Here is a 25,573-nt window from a genome sequence, read left to right as displayed (position 1 = left end):
AGCTACCACAGGTCATGGTAGCTCTAAAGCCAAACTTCTAAAGTTTGGCTTTAGAAGTATTCTATTAGTTCTCCTCTATATTAATTAAAATTCGTAAAGGCAATACCTGGAACAGCCCAGAGGGAAAATACTTTACCTGTTCTCCTACTTCCCAAGATGCCACACTTAAATAAGTTGCACAGGTATAAGATAAACTTGCAGGTTTTTGTTCTATGAAGAAACAATAATCCCCAGGCTCCTTTCCAGCACCCTCTTCTGTTACTCTACAAAATCTGCCTTGGTGACATCACCCACTTCCCTGTCTTTGCTGGTTACCCGGTGCTGACAGCTGCTCCCTGGACAGCAAGGTGCAGGTGTCTCCTAACAATCACGAACTCCACCTGGCGAACACCGAACTCACAGCCCCCACCTCTAGGCCCCGCATCTCCTCCACCACTCCCTCGCTGAAGGGCATCCCCACTTCTCCCAGTTGCCCCAGCCAGAAACCTCGCAGTCACCTTTCATTTCTCCCTCTCCCTCCACAGGGTGGTCCTAAGGTAACTTGTACCTCCTGAAAATCTCATGAGTTAGTTCCAGCAGGAGTTTCTCATTCCAGCTCCTCATCTCTCATTGTAATCCCTAATCCATTCCCCTACAATGCTACCAGAAGGACCATGCTAAAATATAATTCCAGTCATTTTACCCCCTAAAAACTAAAATCTACCAGTTGGCTCCCGATGCCTTCAGAAGAATGCCGAGAAGCCTTAGGAGAGAAAATGAGATTCTCCATGAGGACTCTGTCCATCTCTCTAGCCTGGTCCCACTCTCTGTGTCGTAAGCTCTTGCAACTCCTGAGAGAGAAGAATCATGTTCTTGTCTCAGTTCCAAACCTATCACCTGGAACAGCTCTTTACTCTTCCTGCAAATCCTAGCTCAGGTATCACTACACCCAGGAACCTCCTGGAATCACTCACCACCACCACCACCACCACCACCTGGTCTGAATTAGACAACCTTAGTGCCCACATGCACTCCCTCCAACACCTTATGCACCGCTGACCTGTCATTAAAAGACAGATTCATAATTACAAACCATCTATTTACTTACCATCAATAAGCCACAGCCTCTTGAGGTCACAATCCCATCATTCTGTCTTTATAACTCCTAGCAGAGTGCCTGGTAACATTAGGTGCTTGCTAATTATTTGTTTCTGAATGGGCTGCCTGGGCGGGTGGTGGAGGGAGGATTGGGAGGTGAGAGCACAGGGGCAAAGTTAATTGGAGCTGCCACTCAGGTACTATCTCCATCAGTCACAACGCCTGAAACATATACTCTTCTGACTTACATAGATCTGCTAGACACTCTGCTTTCAAGGAAGTCACATTTTTAAAATGGGCTGCTAATGAATGACTGAATATTTAATAAGGTGCCTCTCCATACATACAATAAAATTTAGATTTCCCTTTTTAATTTAGTTTTCACCCTTGGAAAAAATGTTTTTATCTGAACTACTCAGATTTCAGAGAGTAAAGCAGCAAATAGAGAACACATGGAATTTTCATTAGCACTACACATATGCACACACTTCCTTAATACCCAATCTTAAAGGCTCAAATTAAATAAAATGAAGAAAGACCAACGTTCGCCAATCCTTTTCGAGGAAGAAAACTATGTAACAATTACTTTGGCAGAATTCACAGATCCAAATGTTCTGCAAACACTTAAAACTCTCCCACTTTATTCGTAAAAGAATTGAAAAAGTGTACACCGGATGCTGGTATGCTATCTTTAAAAAGGCCTTCTAAGGACCAAACTGCAAACTGCGTGTCTGAGAATTTTGCTTCAACTATCTCAACTGTTCAGTTGCCAACAAGGAGTATCTATAAGAAACAGTGGTTTCTTTTTTTAATTATATTTTAAGTTCTAGTGTACATGTGCACAATGTGCAGGTTTGTTACATATGTATACAGATGCCGTGTTGGTTTACTGCACCCATTACCTCATCATTTACATTAGGGCATTTCTCCTAATGTTATCCCTCCCCCATCCCCCCACCCCACCACAGGCCCCGGTGTGTGATGTTCCCTGCCCTGTGTCCAAGTTATTAAGAAACCGTTGTTTCTTAATAACGTGCCTGACCTATAATTACTCAGGTACATGGGGCTAGTGCCAAAAAGGGACCGAGATTGCATCCCATTCAGAGTTCTCTACTCATAAATACAAAGACACACATGAAAAGTCACAGCATGATAATTAACAATACAAGAAAAGTCACAAGCATACAATGTCTGTTATTAAAGTAGCCTTCACTTTTAAAACAATCCAGTGCACTGTAGCTTTACAGGAACACATCCACTGTTTAAAAAAAAAAAAACGGTGCCTCACACCTGTAATCCCAGCACTTTGGGAGGCCGAGGAGGGCAGATCATGAGGTCAGGAGTTCAAGACCAGCCTGGCTAACATGGTGAAACCCCGTCTCTACTAAAAATACAAAAATTAGCTGGGCATGGTGGCAGGTGCCTGTAATCCCAGCTACTCAGGAGGCTGAGGCAGGAGAACTGCTTGAACCCAGGAGGTGGAGGTTGCAGTGAGCCGAGACAGCACTACTGCACCCCAGCCTGAACGGCAGAGCGAGACTCTGTCTCAAAAAGAAAAAAAAAAAAAAAAAAAAGGCAGTATAGAGCTGCATACAGTTCAGCCAAAATTTAGAAAATCAGATCATCCTGAGAGGGAAAGTTTCTCTGAGACCTATTAATAATTATTAAATTATTAAACTCTTGTTAATGAAGTATTTTGGATTTCAAGTAATCTATAGCTGTACTAACTTTTATTTATCAGTGGCAGAGTATAGTAATATTTCTCACTATGATTATCAGATTTTCTTTCTCATTCCCTGAGTATGTTACAAGATCATAATTATTTTAGCTTCTAGGTGAGCTGTTAACATTATGAAATATTGTTTTTGTCCCTATTAACATGTGAACTCTATTTTGATTGATAGTAATATTTGCCTGGTATGTATTTTTCTATCCCACTATTTCAAACCCTCTGCAAACTAAAAACAAAATTCTAAGGCCCCCAACCATCTGAAATGGGCCCTCTTGGCCAAGGACATCCCTGAAAATCTCTTTCAGGCCATGATGGAAGGAGGTGGGGGGGGTTGGACATGTCTCACTATCCCCCTCCAGCATTAACATCAACTCAGACCTTAAGTGGGATAAGAAATACTCAAAAGTCTATTCTCTCTGAAGCCTGCTACTTGGAGGCCTCATCTGCATGGTAAAACCTAGGTCTCCACAACACCTTAACAAAACCCAGACATTCCTTTCTACTGATAAGAACTCAGAAAAATTTTAAATCTACCTACGACCTGGAAGGCTCCCCCCATCCCGCCCTTCCAGATCAAATCAATGGAAATCTTACATGTACTGATTGATGTATTGTGACTCCCTAAAATGTATAAAAGCAAGCTGTACCCTGACCATCCTGGGCACATGTTATCAGGATCTCCAAAGGCTATGTCATTGGTGTGTCCTTAACCTTGACAAAATAAACTTTCTCAATTGACTGAGACTTGTCTCAGACATTTTGATTTCACACTTCTAGAGTCATTTTGTTTTAGGTATGCTTCTCTTTGTTTCAATCTAACCCAAGAGTTTCTGTCATTTAGTCGGCAAGCATAATCCATTTGCATTTATTAGGATTACTACCATATTTGACGTTTCAGTCCATTTATTTTGTATTTTCAATCATAATTAACAAAAATATGGAAACTGGGGCCCCGAGAGTTAAACAACTCGATCAAGTCACACAGCTATGATGCTTTTATTGTAATATCTTTATCACTACTGAATCTTGTACCATCAGAACACAATCTAATCTTTAAAATGCAGAGGTGAAGACTAAACCCTAACACAGTTAAAAATTACATTTTGGGAGGATGGCTTATACTTTCTGGGGCATGGTATTTTATTTGCTTTCTCATTCCATCCTCCTCAGCAACCTTTTGAAATAGATACTACTATTAGCCCTATTTTACAGGTGAATAAACTAAAGTTTTGCTGGTGGTGGCACAGCAAAAAAATGAAGAAACCAAGAGGACTTGAACCAAGTGGGTATGACTCCAAAGCCCATGCTTTAAATGAACAAACTCGCCTACCCTCTAAGGCAAGAACCCTTTAATAGTGGTCCATGTCAGAAAAATATCAAAAAGACTCAAGGTTCTTAAATAAGGAAATGAATGACCCCCATCAAAGTCTAATTACGCCTAGGACAGTTACCCACCCAGCCAGGTTTCCCTGCACATACACAATGGGGCTGATATCGCCCCCAAAAGGAATGAAAATTCATTTTAGGGATGAGGCAAAAAATTGTATTCTTTTTCATATAAGCATAGATATACAATGTATCTATGGCATGAAAATTTCATGGGTGGGCAATTAGAAGAAAAAAAATGTCGGCCGGGCGCGGTGGCTCACGCCTGTAATCCCAGCACTTTGGGAGGCCGAGGCAGGCAGATCACGAGGTCAGGAGTTAGAGACCATCCTGGCTCACATGGTGAAACCCAGTCTCTACTAAAAATACAAAAAATTAGCCAGGCGCAGTGGCAGGCGCCTGTAGTCCCAGCTACTTGGGAGGCTGAGGCAGGAGAATCACTTGAACCAGGAAGCGGAGGTTGCAGTGGGCCCAGATCGCGCCACTGCACTCCAGCCTGGGCAACAGAGCGAGACTCCGTCTCAAAAAAAGAAAAAAAAAAATTCACACTGGGTTAAGGGGCTCACACCTGTAACACGAGCACTTTGGGTGGCCCAGGCAGGAGGATCGCTTGAGGCCACGAGTTCGAGAGCAGCCCAGGCAACAAAGTGAGCCTGTCTCTACAAAAAAATTAAAAATTAGCCAAGTGTGGTGGCACAAGCCTGTAGTCCCAGACACTCAGCTTGAGATGGGAGGATCACTTGAGCCTGGGAGGCCAAGGCTGCAGCAAGCTGTGATCATGTCAAAGCACGACAGCCTGGGCGACAGAGCAAGACCCTGTCACAAAAATAAACAAATAATCTAAAAAATCCCTATTGGGGATGGGAATAATGGAAAAAATGATGAGAAACACTATCCAAGCTAAAGAAAAAAATGCTTATCTCCTTTAATGAAGATGTAACCACCCAAAAGTTTCACCTCCCCTGCTATCTAGATAGATCCTATTTATAAAGACAGGGGAATTGCAATAAAGTTATTCACACAGAGCTGGCTGTGCAGCAGACCAGAGTTTTGTTATTACTTAAAACAGTCTCCCCAAGAATTTGGAGACTGGAGTTTTTAAGGATAATTTGGTGGGTAGGGGGCCACGGAGTTGGCAGTTCTGATTGGTAGGGCTGGAGATGAATACGGAGTTGAAAATGTCCTCTTGCACTGAGTCAGTCCTGGGTGGGGGCCACAAGACCAGATAAGCCAGTTTATCCATCTGGGTGGTGCCAGCTGATCCATCGAGGACAGGGTCTGCAAAATGTCACAAGCACTCATCTTAGGTTTTGCAATACTGATGTTCTCCCCAGGAACCATTTGGGGAGGTTTAGAATCTTGCAGCCTCCATCAGCATGACTCCTAAACCATATTTTCTAATAGTGTGGTTAATTTGTTAATCCTACAAAGGCAATCTAGTCCCCAGGCAAGAAGTGGGTTTTGTTATCATCTTTGTTTTAAACTACAAACTAAGTTCCTCCCAAAGTTACTTTGGCCTACGCCCAGGAAAGAACAAGGACTGCTTGGAGGTTAGAAGTCAGATGGAGTTGGTTAGTACAGATCTCTTCTGCTGTCTCAGTTAAAGTTTTGCAATGGCTGTTTCAAACACTCGAAAAAAGCCTCAAAAGAGAGAAAGATGAAGAGCACATTTCTCTGTACTAAAGAACTAGAATTTCACATATCACGGGTCCCACTCATTATGTCTCTGATACAAAATCTCAGAGTGGCTACTCCCCACCAGAACTAACGTGTGTACACTTTAGGGGAGCAGTGAAGATTTAGTCATCTTCTCCCTACAATATTCAAATGCTAAAACGCCCATTATGAACTTCTGTTCTCAATATTCAGAGATAAAACTCTTTCCTATAACTTTCCTATAAAGATGGAAGATGCCACTGGAAGGTGGAAGGTGGTTCTAGCTTTATAAACAATACAGTCCAATAGACACTTTTTGTTTTTCTTAATGGGCAAATTCAACCAGGCTCTATACTCTTTGAAGGGGTAAAATTCACCCTTGCTATAATGGAAATTAATTGTTTTTAAAGATTTCACGGCCGGGCGCGGTGGCTCAAGCCTGTAATCCCAGCACTTTGGGAGGCCGAGACGGGCGGATCACGAGGTCAGGAGATCGAGACCATCCTGGTTAATACGGTGAAACCCCGTCTCTACTAAAAAGTACAAAAAACTAGCCGGGCGAGGTGGCGGGCGCCTGTAGTCCCAGCTACTTGGGAGGCTGAGGCAGGAGAATGGCATGAACCCGGGAGGCGGAGCTTGCAGGGAGCTGAGATCTGGCCACTGCACTCCAGCCTGGGCCACAGAGCGAGACTCCGTCTCAAGAAAAAAAAAAAAAAAAAAAAAAAAGATTTCACTTGTGGGAAATACACTGTTTATTTTAAAACATTCTGCCAAAAAGAGCTCATCACCATGGTTTAAAAACTTATCATTATTATACAGTATAACCATGAATACACTCTATGACAAAAAACAATACAAGAGAGAAACATGGCACCCTCCTCACCTTCCTCCATTTTACAGAGCAAACTGCACAAGGAACAGTGATATTACAAATGGATTTATTATTTGAGTCCCTGACAAGAAAATTCTTTATATGCTGCATAGAAATTTATCCTTCTTCACTATTCACACATTAAAGTTGTAAAGTACCAGGCCAGGCATGGTGGCTCACACCTGTAATCCCAGGACTTTGGGAGGCTGAGGCGGGCGGATCATGAGGTCAGGAGATCGAGACCATCCTAGCTAACACGGTGAAACCCCATCTCTACCAAAAATACAAAAAATTAACCAGGAGTGGTGGCAGGCGCCTGTAGTTCCAGCTACTCGGGAGGCTGAGGCAGGAGAATGGCGTGAACTTGGGACGCAGAGCTTGCAGTGAGCTGAGATCACGCCACTGCACTCCAGCCTGGGCAACAGAGCAAGACTCCATCTCAAAAAAAAAAAAAAAAAAAAAAAAAAATTTAAAGTACCTTACTTCTTCTCTGCTTACATATAATACTCTCTAAATTCTAAATATAATTTTATAAGTTCTAATACTTTGAAAAATCAGCTGAATGTTGAAAATAGATCTAGAGAGAAAGGTTAATTTTTCCAGTGTTCATTTATAAGCCTCAAAATCACCTAACTTGAACCAACTAAAATATTTTTTTAAGTCCCACCAAATAAATACACAGCTATTCTCACATACACGGCAGTTCAAGGCCATCCTTGTTTCTGTTCCACATACAGAGAAGAGCTATTAAAATTGAAATTAACTGATGTCTTCTGGTTGACTAAATTATTTTTAAAAATAGAAATTATTAAATCAATAGAGAACTAGCACCATGGTCTTATGGCTAATGTGGGGTGTTTCTAAGCCACCATAAATAAAAATTTGGTCTTACATTTAATTCTAAATAGTTTTAAATTACATTAGAGTATAGTTCTAATGGTGCTGCTGCCAGAATACCAATCCTGAATTTCGGTGGGTTTGGCATTTCATTGCCTTATGCGTTGTGAAATTTCATAAGTTAGTATCATATGCCTGAACAACACAGGAACAATAAAGAACTTTTTATTTGTAGGTTGACTTCTCCTAGAGCAACCCAATGCCAAAATCCTCTGCAAATCTATCAAGTGGAAATGCATATCTCAATTACCTGGAAGAGAATGAAATGAAAGAAATATGTAAAACTGCACTGAAAAGCAACACTATACTAAGTGATATGTGGGACACATATACCTCCCCCTACCACCACAAGCTCTGCAAGGGCCAGCATCCTCTCTGTTCTGTTCTAGAGTGGTTTCTTGTTTGTTTGTTTTGAGACAGGGATTCCTTCTGTTGCCCAGGCTGGAGTGCAGTGGGGCAATGTTGGCTCACTGCAACCTCTGCCTCCAGGACCTCCGCCTCCCCAGTAGCTGGGACCACTGGCACAGACCACCACGCCTGGCTAATTTTTGTATCTTTTGTAGAGCCAGGGTTTCGCCATGTTGCCTAGGCTGGTCTCCTGGGCTCAAGTGATCTGCCCGCCTCAGCCTCTCAAAGTGCTGGGATTACAGGCGTGAGCCACCGCGCCCAGCCTATTCTGTTCCTCTTTAAACCATTAGTACCCAGCAGGGCCCCTAAGCCACAGCAGGTGCTCAAAGACAACTATGAAAGGCAATGCAGATGGTAGGAGCTGTGTCGCCGCAGCGTAATCTAACTCTAAAGCACAGTGCTTCTTCCTACCTAAAGTGTATGTACTTTGGATCCCAGTAAAATTCTTATTGTTATATAGGAACAACCTTCTCTTTACTCAGATTCATTCAGCGAAGGTTATAAATTTGTAAGTTATAAAATTATAAATTTATTTTCAACTGTCACAAAACGAGGGGTCATATTTGGATAGGATTGCAGTAATCACTAATTTCACAATGTCACCTGTATTTGCCTTTTAATATATTTATTTTAAATACAGATTTTTTTTTTTTTTTTTTTTGAGACAGAGTCTCGCTCTGTCGCCCAGGCTGGAGTGCAGTGGCCAGATCTCAGCTCCCTGCAAGCTCCGCCTCACGGGTTTACGCCATTCTCCTGCCTCAGCCTCCGGAGTAGCTGGGACTACAGGCGCCTGCCACCTCGCCCGGCTAGTTTTTTGTATTTTTTAGTAGAGACGAGGTTTCACCGGGTTAGCCAGGATGGTCTTGATCTCCTGACCTTGTGATCCACCCGTCTCGGCCTCCCAAAGTGCTGGGATTACAGGCTTGGGCCACCGCGCCCGGCCTTAAATACAGATGATTTTAAGATCATTTCCCTTTGTAAAATATCCTAAATCCTAGACTGTCATGGCGACCCAGATTTCCAGAGATTTACACTTTATTAGTTAAATTTTCTCAAAGAGCTGTTCAAGTAACTACCATTGCTTGCACTAACACTGCAGCAACAAGCCTTTCCCCTTTGTATGCTTGGTAAATGTTTCCCAAACTTACTTAGAAATCCATAACCTTTCAAATAAACAAAATGACTAAAGATTGGCCTATGATACTTGAAAGGAAGAAAACATCAATCCTAGAAAAAACATTTAAATAATTGTCATTTTAACACGATCAAACCTCTATTAGAGGGGTCCCCAACCCCCAGGCCACACAGCAGAAGGTGAGCAGCAGACAAGCAAGCGAAGTACAGCTGTTCCCCACAGTCTGCATATACCTACTATCTGAGCTCTGCCTCCTGTCGGATTCGTGGTGGCATTAGAGCCTCCCAGGAGCACAAACCCTACTGTGAACTGCACATGAGAGGGATCGGGATTGGGCCACTCCTAATGAGAATCTAATGCCAGATGATCTGTCACTGTCTCCTATCACCCCCGCCAATGGGGCCATCTAGTTGCAGGAAAACAAGCTCAGGTGATTCTATATCATGGTGAGTTGTAAAACTATTATTATTACTATTGTTACTTTTGAGATGGAGTCCAGCTCTGTCACCCAGGCTGGAGTGCAGTGGCATGATCTCGGCTCATTGCAACCTCCGCCTCTTGGGTTCAAGAGGTTCTCCGGCCTCAGCCTCTGCAATCCCTAGCTGGGATTGCAGATATGTGCCACCACCACACCTGTCTAATTTTTGTATGTTTAGTAGAGACGGGGTTTCACTATGTTGGTCAGGCTGGTCTCGAACTCCTGACCTCAGGTGATTCGCCCACTTTGGCCTCCCTAAGTGTTAGGATTACAGGTATAAGCCACCATGTCCCGCCAGAATTATTTCATTATATATTACAATGTAATAATAATAGATATAAAGTGCACAGTAAATGTAATGCGCTTGAATCATCCCGAAACCATCCCCACAACCGTCAGTGGAAAAACTGTCTTCCATGAAACCAGTCCCTGGTGCCAAAAAGGTTGGAGACCACTGCTCTATTACTAAAATCTGTTTAAACCTGATCAATCTGGAAAAAAAAAACAAAAAACAAAATATTGTTTAACAATACAGTCTATACAGTCTGGAATCCATTAGAGGCCTGCACATGACTGCTTAAAAGCTTATTTTCAAAGGTACTCAATATCAAGCTTGGTAACAAAAGTCAGTTAAAGTAAATGTGGATTCACTTTGGCTCTCCAGAATATCTAAACATGAGTATACAAGAAAAATGAGCCATGGTGCCTAAAATATTGCCGTAAGTTTAGAGCCACAAAAGAGATCTCTGATTTACAATGCATTTATCATAGGTGACAGCCACAAGTTAAGTATGTTAAGTATGACTACTGTGGAGCCAGACCCTATTCAACCGAGCCAATCAGCCCAACACTCAGGCTGGGGATACCTTACCACACTTTCCAGAAAGTCACAGGATAATGCACAGTCTGTCCAAAGCTGCATGGGCTTGTAAGTCAAACTTACCTGGCTCCTACTATTGCTCAAACGACTGCAAAATGAAAGGAAGATCTTAGCTGGTGAAGTCTTCAATCAGGCATAAGAGCAAAAGGAATCAGCAAGTTTCTGTGTTCTCCCAATAGGGGGAAAAAACTTAGAAGGCAAGATCAGGGCATCCACACCACTCTAAATTTCTTTAAAATCTCCCTGGTGATGTGATTTTTGAAACTGCATTTTTCAACTACTTACTTGACCAAAATCAAGCCCATAACTTCATCTCCTTGAAATATGTTACTAATAAACAAGTTTTCTATTTCCCAAAATATCTGCAACATCATATGCGCTTTGTTTTTCCTATCTCAAAATGCTTTCGAAGCAGTTGCTTCTTTTGTCAAAATCAGCAGCACAGAAGAATGAACCGGATGTCAGGGCAATTTGGAACATTTGGAGGGAACTAAATTCTGTTAGTATTCTATGACTCTGCAGAGAGAGAAAAATCACAGGCTGGGCACAAGCAGTAGCTGGATTTTTAGTGGAGCCTGAGTGTTATGGACCAAATTGTGCTCACCTTCCAAATTCACATGTTGTAGGAGCAACCCCTAATGTGACTGTATTTGGAGACAGAGCCTGTAGGGAGGTAATCTAGGTTAAGTGCGGTCATAATGGTAGGGCCCTAATCCAATAGGACTGGTGTAGTTATCAGAAAAGGAACAAAGAATGGCCCGGCGCCACGCAGTAGCTCAAGCCTATAATCCCAGCACTTTGGGAGGTTGAGGTGGGTGGATCACTTGAGGTCAGAAGGTTGAGACCAGCCTGGTCAACATGGTGAAACCCTGTCTCTAATAAAAATACAAAAATTAGCCAGGTGCGGTGGTGGGTGCCTATAATCCCAGCTACTCGGGAGATTAAGGCAGGAGAATTGCTTGAGCCTGGGAGGCAGAGGTTGTAGTGAGCAGAGACCACGCCACTGCACTCTAGCCTGGGCAACAGAGTGAGACCCAGTATCACCAAAAAAAAAAAAAAAAAAAATTAAAAATTAAAAAAATAAAAATAAAAGGAACAAAGAGATGCTATGGTCCCCCCGCACCCATTCCATCTGCACAAAGAAAAGGCCAGGTGAGGACACAGTGAGGCGGCGGCCATCTGCAAGCCAGGAAGAGAAGCCTCATCAGAAATCAACTGACAGCTCCTTGATCTTGGACTTCTACCCTACAGAACAGTGAGAAAATACATTTCTGTTGTTTAATCTGTACAGTCTATGGCATTCTGTTATGGCAGCCTGAGCAGATTAATTCACCAAGTGAACCCTAAAGCTGCCTTCTGTGCCATTAAACTCCAATCTCAATCCAAGGATCCTGTAATTAATGAAGGCTTTCTAATCTCATTAGCAATGGCACTGCTAACTCTCAATATCTTGTGATTTTAAAGACAAGGATGATGGATAAATGAGAACCACATCAACCTAAACTTTACTTTATCTGGAGAGACTCTTTTGAAGCCCCTAGTCCCAGCCCAGGGCCTCTCCTATGTTCCTATTGGTTTGTTGTTGTTTTTTCACAGCACACGTTACAATGGTGTTTAAATAATTACCTGTGTAATAATTTGTTAAGTGACTATCTTGCCTGAAAGTATACTGTACTCTCCATGAACTGTTAGGTATTTCTCTCTTTTTCATCAATGTATCCCTAAATATAGTGCCTAGCTCACAGAGGACAATAAACAAATGTTTAATGAATAAACTTTATACTTAAAATTTTCTCAACTTCGGGGAGTATTAGTATTTCCCTACCAATTCCTCTACTATCAAGAAGAAAAAATTACTCAGTTCATCCAGTGGTAAATTTTTCCAAATGTAAACTATAAGTAAAAAAAAACCAAAAAACAAAACAGATAAGTTCTTGTAGATTGAGTCATCTACAGTTTTAAAATTATATTTACATGAGAATTTTTAAGTTCTCTCACCGACCAAAAAGCTTCAAAAGCAACTTCAAATTTCTAAGACAAATTTTCATTGCTGGCTGAGTAGGTATGTTCAAGCATGCCAGTGCTGGGACAGGTCCATGGCCTGGTCAGCCCTTTCCTCACCACCTCCGAAAGCAGATGTAGCACAGGGAAGGTCCCAGGGCCGAGAGGGGATTCAAATTGTTCAAGCACACATACGATCTTGCATTCAGACTTTCTTTTTTTTTTTTTTTTGAGACAGAGTCTTGCTCTGTCGCTCAGGCTGGAGTGCAGTGGCGCGATCTTGGCTCACTGCAAGCTCCGCCTCCCAGGTTCACGCCATTCTCCTGCCTCGGCCTCCCAAGTAGCTGGGACTACAGGCGCCCGCCACCTTGCCCGGCTAATTTTTTGTATTTTTAGTAGAGACAGGGTTTCACCATGTTAGCCAGGATGGTCTCCATCTCCTGACCTCGAGATCCGCCCACCTCGGCCTCCCAAAGTGCTGAGATTACAGCTGTGAGCCACCGCGCCTGGCCCAGATTTTTAAAAATAAAGTTCCCAAGGTTAGAAGAGATAAAAACTGACAGCAATTCAAGGAAAACGTGGCAAGCTCAATGCGAAGCAACACCAGAAGATATAACCAAAGGAAGTTTCATTGTTAGACACCAAGTGAAATCACCCCAGGTACTGACCAAGCCAAGAGTGTCCAGAAGGGGCAGCCAGGCTGTAAGACATCTAGGAGACCCAGCCTTGGAGCTACGACCCCTGGGGAAAAGTCCAGGAGAGACACCTGGCAGGTATCTGCAGGCAGCCAGCTTCAGGAGCCGCCCTGGGAGAGCTGGCACAGATTTCCCAGCAGGCGGGGAGCAACAACTTCACAGTGGCTCAGGGTTAGGAGGTACTTTCTAACAACCAGAGCCCTCCAAAAATGCAGAGAGCAGACAGGTATTAGATTTGTTGTTGTTACTGTTGCTGTTTTCACAGCACGCACTGAAACAATATTTAAATACGACCTGTTAAATGACTATCTTGCCTGAAAGTACACTGTACTCCCCATATATTCAACAGGATAGCTACAGAAAGGACTGAGTACTGTGTGGGAAGCCGGAATGCATGTATTCCAAGATCTCATACAACTACAGGCATCTATAATTTGTTTAACCACAAAGTATTCACACCATTCTTGTGCTCCAGTACAATGCAGTAATACTACAATAAGTAAAACTTGGTTGCCAAGGTGTGTAAAACACTCTCTTCAATGGGGCTCAGAAGATATTTCAAAATAATGGCTTTTCCATCCCTATGTTTAACTGAATCACTATTACTTTAATTGTAACCATCCTCTGGGGTGTTGTCATATTAAGAAAATATTTGCACTCTCTTCATAAACAAAGTATTCTTCTACAAACATTTATACACGTTTTCACTGGATTTCACAACCCCACTGAAAATAATGCGCAAAAAGTTCTCAAAACAGCTTCTGCATTCTGATGAAAACATTCACTTTAAGTACACCACTGGAAATATTTATCACGAAACCAATTATTTTATTTAGGAGTTTTATACTTTTTAAAGTATTATAAGGTACCAAGTAAAACATATGCTTATTTAAAAAAAATATTTTAATTAGAAAATACAGTCATCCCTCACTACCCATGGGCGATTGGTTCCAGGACCCCTTATGAATACCAAAACCCATGGATGCTCAGGTCCCTTATATAAAATGGTGCAGTATTTGTATATAACCTACACACATCCTCTCATATATTTTAAATCACCTAGAGATTACTTACAATTCCCAATACAATGCCTATACATCACCTCATTCACATGGATTCAATGAAGTTTTCAGCAAGCAGCAAATTGAACTTCTGCTTTTTGGAACTTGGTGGATTTTTTTTCCCACATATTTTCTATCCATGGTTGGTTGAATTCACAGATGCAGAACCCACGGATACAGGGGGCCAGCTGTACTGCTTATGCTGGTATGACTTCTCAGTCACCCAAAGAATATCATTGAGTCTAGGATTTTACCCTTCGAAAAAGGAGGAAATACTCGTATTAGCTAAACAGATATGAAAATCCAAAAGGTTTTTATTTAAGAAAGTCATAGAACATCAGAATGTAAAACAGCTATGCCTCGCAAGTCCTTTGTCTACACAAACCTCTCTGCCTCTTCAGGTTGGAAGGAGGGGAGGTGGTGGCACCTCAGAAAGTAGTTTTCCTAACAAATTACTCCCTTACTTTTCTCCTAATCAGATATTTGCTTTAATGGAGGAGATGTGAACAAGTCAGTCCCACCTAGTCACTTAAAAATCAATGCACACATATTCAGCATTAGTCATATTGTAACAAATTCCTAATATAGTGTGGGGCATTAGATAGAAGAGAATAGATAGAAGAGAGGAGTTGGTGATAAACCAAACCAAGCAATCAAAATACTACACCTGAAGTCTGCAGAATATGGTTTGTTATGGTTGTTTTAACGCAGTTCTTGGAAATGTCCTTAATATTTTCTATATATAGATTATGACAGCACCAAAATATTCCCCCCAAAAGTGAACTAATACATTTAGAAGCATCAAGAAAATATGGGAAAGCCATTCGTTGTAACCATATTCAGCTACTGAGGGATGTATAGTTAGATATTCAGCAGTTCCTCAGCCAGAAGTGGGTTGGTTTTGCTTTTTGGCAATGGGTATATGTTTTTAATATTGCTGTGTTACTCAAAAAGAGTTGATGTGTTCAAAGACTAGAAAGGAAAGGGCTGTTTGTGAAACCAGTGATGAGAGCATGGATCAAAATAATGACCTACAAGGATGGTCACTTTCATGCTCATGGAGACTTCTCATTTCTAATCCTTGGACACTTTGAAATTCTGCTAAGGCCCTCAGATTCTCAAGAGTGTAGGTGCTGGGTGAGACAGCCAGTGTCAAAGAGATTTCTCTGAAGAGCATCTTGTTCCCACACTGGGCCTGCAGGAGGATAGACAGGTAGGGGGCATTGTTCCCTTAGCTTGCTCTGACTGCAAAGGCACTAACCAGATGAGCAATGAGACCCCTCACACTATGCCTAGTCCTCCATGAACAGGAAGGCAGTCAGGGGCTTACACAGTGTGCTGAAAGATGGGCCAAGCTCCCATGAGAATTGTGTTCATATCTCCACGTGGAGCATGCAAAAAAGCTGAGCATAATATATCAACATGGAGACACCAGTGACCAGTGTCTTGAGGCAGGTGAGAATGGATGACCAAAAATAAGCTCAGCAGATTAAGCTCCACACAACAAAAGTTATTTATTTATTTATTTTTAAACACAGGGATCACCAAACTGAAGGCTAAGAATGTGCCCAGTTGTAAAATCCAGTGTGATTACTATGCCAGGGAAGCTCCCAGGCCACACAAGCAATTCTCTTCTTTCCCCATGACCACAGAGGGAACATGGCAGTCGCCTCCAGTGCATTCTTCTCTGAGGTACCCTGGCTGATCTGTTAGTTCTCTGAGTCCGTGCAGAGCTCATTCCTGACACTTAATGAGGGCAAAGCAACAAACACCGGCCCTCTTCAACCAGACTGCTCACCACTCACACAATCTCCAGGAACCTCCATCTAGAAGCTCCAGAAGGTTCCTGCTCAACAGGCTTTACGAAAGAGGGATGATGAAGCCCTTTCCCCTGGCTTTCAGTGTCCATTCCAAGAAGAGAAACACCACCACCAACCAACCAGAAAAGCCAGAGTTTGCCCTTGGTTTTGCACTTAGATTTTCTATGAACACATCTCTGTCTGACTTCAAGGGAAGTCTATTAATCTTTCTTGATGTACAAGAACCTTGCAGGAAAAGTAGGCAGGGAGCTGTCACCCATGCACACACAACCACACTTCAAAGTGTATTCTCTGAAGTGAATATTTATTTCTCTTCCCCTAAATGGCAGAAGGCATCTTCCTCTGTTGCCAGAAATAGACAGTTATGTCAGGAGCAGCCATCCCTGATGTAAACCAACCCTTCACAGAGTGTGAGGGGTGGGGGCAGGTAAAGTGCGACCACTCTGACAGCCTGGCCATCCCTACAGCACTAAATTGATGCCAGCTGCCCGTTACAGGCTACATTCTTGAGGTCCTGTGACTGGCTCCTGAGAAGATTAGCAAACCTTCCCATCAACTTCCAGATAAGAACAAGGGTGAGGCCTTTGGGGCTAGAAAGCAGAAACTCACCAGCTCCCCAATCAGAACCAGTCTCACTCTTGGCAGGGGTAGGGTGTCATTTCAGAGGCCAGTGTGTTTGGGGAAGGAATGAGTGAATTATTTGACTGACATCCTGCAAAGAAAAATACACATTCTCTTTCTCTCAGAGTTTAACATTTGGAGAGTGATGTTGTCATACTGTAAGAATAAAGGACAGGTCTGGAAATGAACCAAAGCTCCTTAATCTAGTCTTGCTTTACTGTGCAAATGTTTTCCTATCAAATATTCCAAAAGATGCTAATGATCACCCCCAACACAAATTTTCAGGGAGCTGCAAATACTTACCAAAACGTGATCAAGCTTTTCTCACGAAGTATCTACACACACTAGTTGCTCCAGATTCTAGCTTCCACTTCTCACAACTCCCCAGGCCCCCACCTTTGTGCTCTCTTCTCCCCAGAGAGGCTCCATCCCCAGGCAGGGGTGGGAACTCTCTGGTGCAGTGCCCAGTGCCAGCACAGGGCATCCAGGTACCACCTCCCATCAACCTGACCTGCCATGTCAAGGAGCACTGAGCAGAAAGGTGAGCAAGTAATGAGACAAAGCCTCCGAAACACGAAGAGCTGGAAGTGACCAACTCAGAATCTACCAAGTCCATCTCCTCCTCTTTCTGGATGCCACAAACCTGCACCTGGCTGTCCAGCCAGGTTAGCATTTAATTGGTTTAAATTATCCTTAATGGATATACACAGCATTAGAAATGATCAGTTATCCCTAACACTGTAACTAAATAATGTGTAGTGTTCCCTAAAAGGGAGAAGGAAGATTTCTACAAAATACAGAGGTGACCAGCTATTCAAGAAGCTCCTTTGTAATATATAGCAACTGGTCTGAAATTTGCCAGTCTCATTTAGCTAATTACAAACCTATTTGTTTCTAAAGCAATTAAAAAAAAAAAAAAAAGAGCCAAAGAGCCCCAGTGGCAGTTTATCATGCCTCAGATAGCTCATGTGGGAGAAGGAAGGGCAATTTCTACTTGGGTAAAGGGGACAGGAAGATGAGGACTCCTTGCTTCCTCTTCACTGGGGACCCCAGAGTCCTGCTCTCTGCAGCTGCCTAGCCTGACTGTTGACAGGGCAGTCCACAGGCCTCGAGAGAAGATCACAAGAGATCTGTAATCAGAGAATTTGACATCCCTTCCAGAAATCAGCCATTCTTTATTTGGGTCAGTCCCAGCAGGTGACTTGGGACAAGTCACCTAGCTGCTCAGGGCCTCAATTTCCTTGTCTATAAAGAGAGGACCAGACAGGAACAGTGTTCTTGGCTGCACATCACTGTCACCTGTGGGGATACTGTGATTTTTAATTAGGCTGGCTCAGGTATGAGTGAGCATCGAGATTTTTTTTTTTTTTTTTTTGAGATGGAGTCATGCTCTGTCGCCCAGGCTGGAGTGCAGTGGCCGGATCTCAGCTCACTGCAAGCTCCGCCTCCCGGGTTCACGCCATTCTCCTGCCTCAGCCTCCCAAGTAGCTGGGACTACAGGCGCCCGCCACTTCGCCCGGCTAGTTTTTTGTATTTTTTAGTAGAGACGGGGTTTCACCATGTTAGCCAGGATGGTCTCGATCTCCTGACCTCGTGATCCGCCCGTCTCGGCCTCCCAAAGTGCTGGGATTACAGGCTTGAGCCACCGCGCCCGGCCAAGCATCGAGATCTTTAAAATGCGCAGCCAGCCAGGCGCAGTGGCTCACACCTATAATCCCAACACTTTAGGAAGCCACGGCAGGCAAATCCCTTGAGCCCAGGAGTTTGAGACCACCCAGGGCAACATGGCAAAACCCCATCTATACAAAAAATACAACAATTAGCTGGGCATGGTGGCTTGCATTTGTAGCCCCAGCTACTACAGGAGGCTGAAGTGGGCGGACACCTTGAGCCTGGGAGGCAGAGGTTACAGTGAGCCATGATTGCGCCACTGCACTCCAGCCTGGGCAACAGAGCCAGACCCCGTCTCAAAACAAAACAAAAAATAAAATATCCAGCCAAGGATTGAGAACTGCTAATCAGCTAGAGCTCTTTCTAGCTTAAACAAAAAATGTTATAAACCTCAAATACCAATAAAATCATCAGCAGACACGCCCCACCCCTCCTTAGCATGGTGGATCAAGACCCAAAAAAACCAGAACAAATCTCTCAAAGAAAGGCACATCTCCAGCAGCCTGGTCCTGGGAACACCTGAAGCCCACTGAGTCTTCAGCCTATCCAAGCGATAGTTTCCAGTCAGCTCTAAAATTTTGTTCTATTTGAGATTTTTTTCTTTTTTTCTGTTGCCTGAAACATGAGTCTTACAATAAAATATTTCAAACACAAATTTTGTGGTTATTTAAAATAAGCCATCACCTAATAAATGTGACTACTTGCCATTGTTTTTTCTTTCAAAGAATGAAAAACAGCCTAAAACATTTGTTCTTTCTCTCACTTTTAGTAGATTACAGATCACAGAAAAACACAAAACAAATCCTAAGAAATGAACAATTAACATTACAAAAGTAAAAAGAATTATAATTCCAAGTTGCCAAAAATACTGATTATATTTCAATTACCATTTGCGCCTTCATCTGGAAAACATGTCCTCCATTGGAAAGTACCCAGCATAACAGCTGCAATGCTTTTCCAACGTTAACAAACACTGGAAAAGTTAGCCAAAACTCAGTGTTGGCTGACATCCAGGGTTTTATTATTATGTACTATTAGTTCATAGTGAGAAACATGGGCTAAAGGAAGGGGGGAAGCGAAGTAATAACAGGAGCTTCGTAATCATGTGCAGATGTGAAGGTTTCTGAAGCTTTATCTGCCAGAAAATGCCTTCCATATTACTTCTATTACCTGTATCCTTTATTAATTAGATAATTACAAATGTTGTGTTTTCAGGACGTTATTTAGAGACTTAACTGTGAAACAGTTTTTCTTATGTCAGTGGCTGGGCCATGCTGACATCTGAATATTTTTCATATGTAAAGGAGACTGGTGGATTCTCTCCCCTTCGCTCTACGTTTTAGCAGGTGCTGAAAGCAAATCAACAGGCAAACAACCAGTCACCTTCCTCCCTTATGTCCATTTCTTGTCAAATCAATTATGGTTCAAAATCCTCTCACTTTTAGTACTACATGAATGTTGGGGCTGAAATATTTATTTTTTAAGGCTTACACAAACCGCATGGGGTGGTATGGTCTAAGCACAGACTTTTCTATCTCATGAACCAGCAAAGTTTAAACAAACACAAAAATGGAGGAACCAACATGAGTTTCTAACTTTCCCTTAAGTAAGGAGAAAAAAATTAAAACAAATACAAAAAAACTACTAATATTGCCACTATTTTATAAAGAGGAGTCAAAATAGGCCAAGAATTATCATTGTCATCTGAGAACTGAAAGATGGACCCCTTCCAGCAGTGGGCAAATGTTAACCCCACCTGAAGGCTTCTGCATGGGTGGTGAGGGCCTCAGGACATGCCTGGGCTCCACAGGTGCAAAGGCAAAAGCATGAGCTAACAGGAGGTGAAGGGTGAAGTCCTAACCAGCTGACTAGGAACAAACACAAAGTCTCTCTGGGTTTCTCTATCTACATCTACACCTCTACCCTACTTTTAAAGTCCCTTCGTATTCTAAAGTTCCATAACCACTAGGTGAAAACACTGCAGGACTGTTACCCTTTTATTAGGATGAACCAAGTCTCTATGCACCACCAAATGTATCTCCGGCACCCAGCACAGCACTTAGCATAAAGTATGGGCTCCAGACATATTTATCGAATAAATGACTTTTCTGCTCTCCCCAGTATTCAAGGGGTCTTTAAGAAAAATGCATTGATAATAGATGCATGGGAGCTTCTTGAAAGAAAACATAGTATGGATCCAGCTTCAATTTTTCACTTTAGGGATGTATGTATAGTTGCATTATTTAAGAAACACTGATATAGCTTTTACTATGTGCCCAATTCTGAGCCCTTTACAAATATTAATTCATTTAATCCTCAAAATAACCTTTTTTGTGGTAGGCACTATTATCTTTCTATCACTTTCCAAACGAGAAAACTGTGGCACAAAGTGCTCAGGGAACATTGTCCAAGGTAACAGAGGTAAACGATAATGAAGCTGGAATTCGAATCCAAGTAGTCTAGCTTCTAAGTCTATCCTATGCTGTCTAACACAATCATCACAAGCCATGTGTAGCTATTTACATTTAATTTAAATTAAATTTAAAATTCACATAAGCCACATGCTCAGAAGTCACACACATGGCCCGCAGCAAGTCTACCAAACATTCCCATCTTGTGAATGCACCGGTCATCCTCCAGCCAGTGGAAGCACTGGTCTATGCTCTTAGCTGCTACTCTCTTGCTGCCTTTCAATCTGGGTTTGGCTCCAGAGACTGAAGCTCCAACTCCACGCTGTATGTATTCCCCAACCTAAGAAATATAACTCAAAGTTTTTTTTTCAGATTGGGACTCACTAACATGTTTCTTTAAGCAAAAGAATACAGAAACAAGTTGACGGGAACTTGATTATTGATGGACTTCCTCAACAAGAATGCCAACTGGAGGCCTTGTTTTTTTCCTTTGTTATTCTCTACTCTCCTCCTGGCAGGATGTTTGTGGAGATGGTCTCCGGCTGTGAGGTTACTGGCGCACACTTGCACCTGTCCTGCTGTGCAGAGCTGGAACCCTGTATTTATGGATTTTGTAAGCAGAGTTCAGCCAGAGGGTAGCCCTTCCCAAAATTCAGTTCCCAAAATATTTGCAGATATTTTTCAAAACCTAGGAAGCACACCACACAATGTTCTTTCTGTAACAAAAGGAACAGACGTTTTTGGTGGCATCAAGGCAGCCTTTAAATTCTATGGCTTGGAGACTGAGGGTTGAGCTGTCCTTGGGGAGTTATGATTTCTGCAATTCCCAAACAAGTTAGTTTCGCCTTTGAGAAAACGCAGTTGTTCAAAGTTTAAAAACCTAAGAAGGTTAACACATCAAGTCACTGTTCACACTAACACCTGAATCCAAATGTTTTGTCAAGCACAGGTAAACTATGGTAGAAGAAAGGAAATTCCTGGCATCAAGAGGCAGATCAATAAAGAGGTGACTCCCTGGTGGTTAGAGTGAGTCTCAAAGGAAGAAGAAAGAAAGTACTCAGTTGAGCTTAGTGGAAAACTTGAAAAAAAAAATAAAAAATTAATTCATAGTTTTTGCAGTGGCTAAATGTTCCAGTTATAAAACTGTTTCTGCATTTGTTAAATTAAACCAATATAATATCTGTAACAAAATGTACTAATTCCTTCTCTTCTTCTTCTAAGCCAAGCATTTTTCATGATGCTCATTTTCAGAGAACCCAAGACAGTTCCTCACTGCAGCTCTAGGGTTTCTCTGGCCTTATGGTAACAAAGAAAGAAGCCAGACATGCTGGTTTCCTGGTGGGGGCCCAAGACCAACGGCCAGAAGCAGATATCGAGTATTCATGTTCCATGCTGTCTGTTTATCCCCATTTACAATTTCCTGAGCAATGACCTCCATAAACACATGCCCATATCATCATATGTAATAGCTGTATGGTGTTCTACCATACGGATATACCAAAATTTATTTAACCAAGTCCCTACTACAGGACATATAGTTGTTCACTATTCTCAGTACTTCCATGAGCACAGTAATATCATTATAACCTTGTCCAATTATCTTCATAGGATAAATTTGCTAGAGAGAAACCAACTTTCCTACAGAAATGGACCCTCCCATTGACCTTGTACAAGAGGGCCTGTTTCCCTCTACCTTAATCAGCATCCAGTATTAAGTTGTCTAAGATCACTGCAGGTCTCTAAAGTGATGGCTTGTTATTTTAATTTGCAAGTCTGCTTACTAGTGATGATGGATATGTTTTCATATAAGTTGATCATTTATTTGGGTAAGTTACTAACATTCTGTACTTCTGTTTACGTATCTGTTAAACAGAAAAAAAAAACTGAACTTACATCTAGAACTGTTTTGAGGATTAAATAAGTTAACACATGTGAAATGCTTCTAATAATATATAGAAGAAAAAGCATTCCCCCCCTCCAAAAAAAAAAAAATGTTAACTGTTACTGTTATTTGTACCTTTTTTTTTTTTTTTTTTTAATTTAAAGAGACCGAGTCGCTCTGTCGCCCAGGCTGGAGTGCAGTGGCATGATCTCGGCTCACTGTAATCTCCACCTCCCGGATTCTAGCAATTCTTCGGCCTCAGTCTCCCGAGTAGCTGGGATTACAGGTGCCCACCAACATGCCTGGCTAATTTTTTGTATTTTGGCAGAGACGGGGTTTTACTGTGTTGCCCAGGCTGGTCTCGAACTCCTGAGCTTAGGCAATCCACCTGCCTCAACCTCCCAAAGTGCTAGGATTACAGGCGTGAGCCATCGTGCCTGGCCTATTTATACTTTTTTTTTTTTTTTTTTTTTTTTGAGACGGAGTCTCGCTCTGTCGCCCAGGCTGGAGTGCAGTGGCGCGATCTCGGCTCACTGCAAGCTCCGCCTCCCGGGTTCACGCCATTCTCCTGCCTCAGCCTCCCAAGTAGCTGGGACTACAGGCGCCCACAACCGCGCCCGGCTAATTTTTTGTATTTTTTTAGTAGAGACGGGGTTTCACCGTGGTCTCGATCTCCTGACCTTGTGATCCGCCCACCTCGGCCTCCCAAAGTGCTGGGATTACAGGCGTGAGCCACCGCGCCCGGCCCTATTTATACTTTTTAAACATATTTCTGATATTGGGAATAAATCTTCCTTTGGGAACAACAGAGTTCACATAGGTGGTTACTTTTTGTGAACAGCACAGATGAAATAATTATCACTGGGTAACAAAGAACTACTGTATGAGCCCACGGGTACTTCTAGAAGGGGACCACCTCCCTTCATTTAGTTAAAATGTCTACTAGACCAGGCTATTTTTCTTTAATATGAATTCAGAAACTGCACCTGTTAATAAAAAAAATTAACTATATTCTTCGATTTACTTGCTTTTTAATAAAGTAATTATGGTTTTCCCAGAATTTTTAAAATTATACAACCAAAAAAATCCCCAAAAGAGGTTATTGGTTAAATAAATCACCATATATATAAGTAGACTCTCATGCATCAAATAAAAACAATGATATTTTATGTTTACATAAAACACGGAATAATGCTCAGAGGAAACAAAGGTAAAAACATATGCAAATTATGATTCTAATTTTGTTTTAAAACATATATATATCTGAAACAATATACACCAAAATGTGAAAAGTATTTAGCACTGGGTGGTGGGATTAAAGGCAATTTAAATTGTCTTATTTTTCTTAACTGTATTTTCCTTAGTTTCTACAGAGTACACTCTATTTTTGAAATGAAAAATCTTAAGTATTTGTACAGGTGGGATTCCAATGTAGTGTGCAGTTTCCTGGACAAAGCAGAGCTGTCTGGTAAGACAGAGCCTTTTTGGACAACAAGGTTCTCCTGGAAACATGATTTAAACAGATTTGAGGGGGTGGCATCACATAAGGGTTCCTTGAGTTCTGAACCTGAGGTTCCTGCCTCCTCACCTTCCCAGAGAGGGCAAGGCCCTGAGTTGATTTTGTCTGTCCCCTGCTTACCATCAGTGATGTCCAGCACTTTCAAAACAATGCTCTAAATGTATGATAGGCACACAAGTCCCTGTTTTCCTCCATACCAACCCCTGTCACACACCCACAACCTCCTACGATTCTCAGACTCGCCGCTGAGATGCCCTCTCTACCCTCGCCTCAAGCTCACCTCCTCCAGGGGGTCTTCACTGTACCTTCTGTGCCCACATCTGTCACAGCATTCCACACACTGTACTACATCTGTCGGCCCACTTCTGCCCCGTTCTTGACTGTGAGCAGGCTGGATGAGATATAAAAGAATGGTACAATTGGCAGACAAGTGGAGACAGAACTTATCTCAGACATTCTTTAAAAAAAAAAAAAGAAACTTTATTGAGGCATAACTGACATACAATGTGCATGTTACACAATTTGGTAAGTTTTGACATATGGATATACCTGTGAAACCATCACTGCCAGCAACAAAATGAGCATATCCAACACCTTGAAGTTTCCCATGCCTCCTGGCCCATCCTCACTTACCCCTGTCCTCCACCCCCAGATGACCATGGATCTGCTTTCTGTTGCTACAGATTAGTTTGTAATTTCTACATAAACAGAATCATACAGTTTTTTTTTTTTGGTCTGGCTACTTATCCAGTATAATTATTCTGAGATTCACTGATGTTGCTGCATATACTAACAGTTTGTTTTTATTGCTGAATAGTATACCATTAAATGGCTACAACAGTTTGTTTATCCATTCACCCATGATGGACATGTGGGTTGTTTCCAGTTTGGGTTTACTACAAATAAAGCTGCTATAAACATTTGTGTATTATTTTTGCATGGATATGTGTTTTCATTTCATTAATAGGTATCTCTAGTTAAATACCTAGGAACTGAATGTCTGGGTAATATCACAGGTCATACTGTAATTTGTTAAAGAAACTGCAAGTTTTTTAAAACAATGAGCAGACAAGGACTCAAATATACCAGGGCAATATCCTCTTAAAAGGAAGATAAATCCTTTTTAAAAGGGATGATGAGTCACTTTATAATGTGAATAATCATCCCTGTAATTTTTAAAATACAATATTCACATTTGGAGTTTCTCAAGTAAGTCATGTCTATATTAATTACAGTTATGTAAAAACTTAACACTCTGTCTGCTGTCCAATTCCTATACTGTACCTCATTCTTTTTAGGATTTGGGTAGCACCATTAATTGTGTTTTTCTCTGTACTCTCTACAGCGGCCTTTATGAGAAAGAGAGTGACAC

General features: G+C 42.0%; 1 protein-coding gene across 4 annotated transcripts in view; it reads right to left on the bottom strand.

Moving 5' to 3' along the window:
- Window positions 1-25,573, bottom strand: part of LOC105465041 (spectrin beta, non-erythrocytic 1) — a 213,751-nt gene that overhangs the window by 151,542 nt on the left and 36,636 nt on the right. The window contains exon 1 of one of the 4 annotated variants that reach the window (XM_071076691.1): window positions 24,482-24,587. The exons of the other annotated variants lie outside the window; for them this stretch is intronic. The gene's annotated coding sequence lies outside the window, so the exon portion shown is untranslated. Of the gene's footprint in view, window positions 1-24,481; window positions 24,588-25,573 lie in introns of those variants that run through there. 4 annotated transcript variants of the gene reach the window in all.

Source organism: Macaca nemestrina, chromosome 13 (assembly GCF_043159975.1).
Source record: "Macaca nemestrina isolate mMacNem1 chromosome 13, mMacNem.hap1, whole genome shotgun sequence".
NCBI lineage: Eukaryota > Metazoa > Chordata > Mammalia > Primates > Cercopithecidae > Macaca > Macaca nemestrina.
The sequence above is the reverse complement of the archived record's forward strand: the minus strand, read 5'-3'. Positions and strand labels throughout refer to the sequence as shown.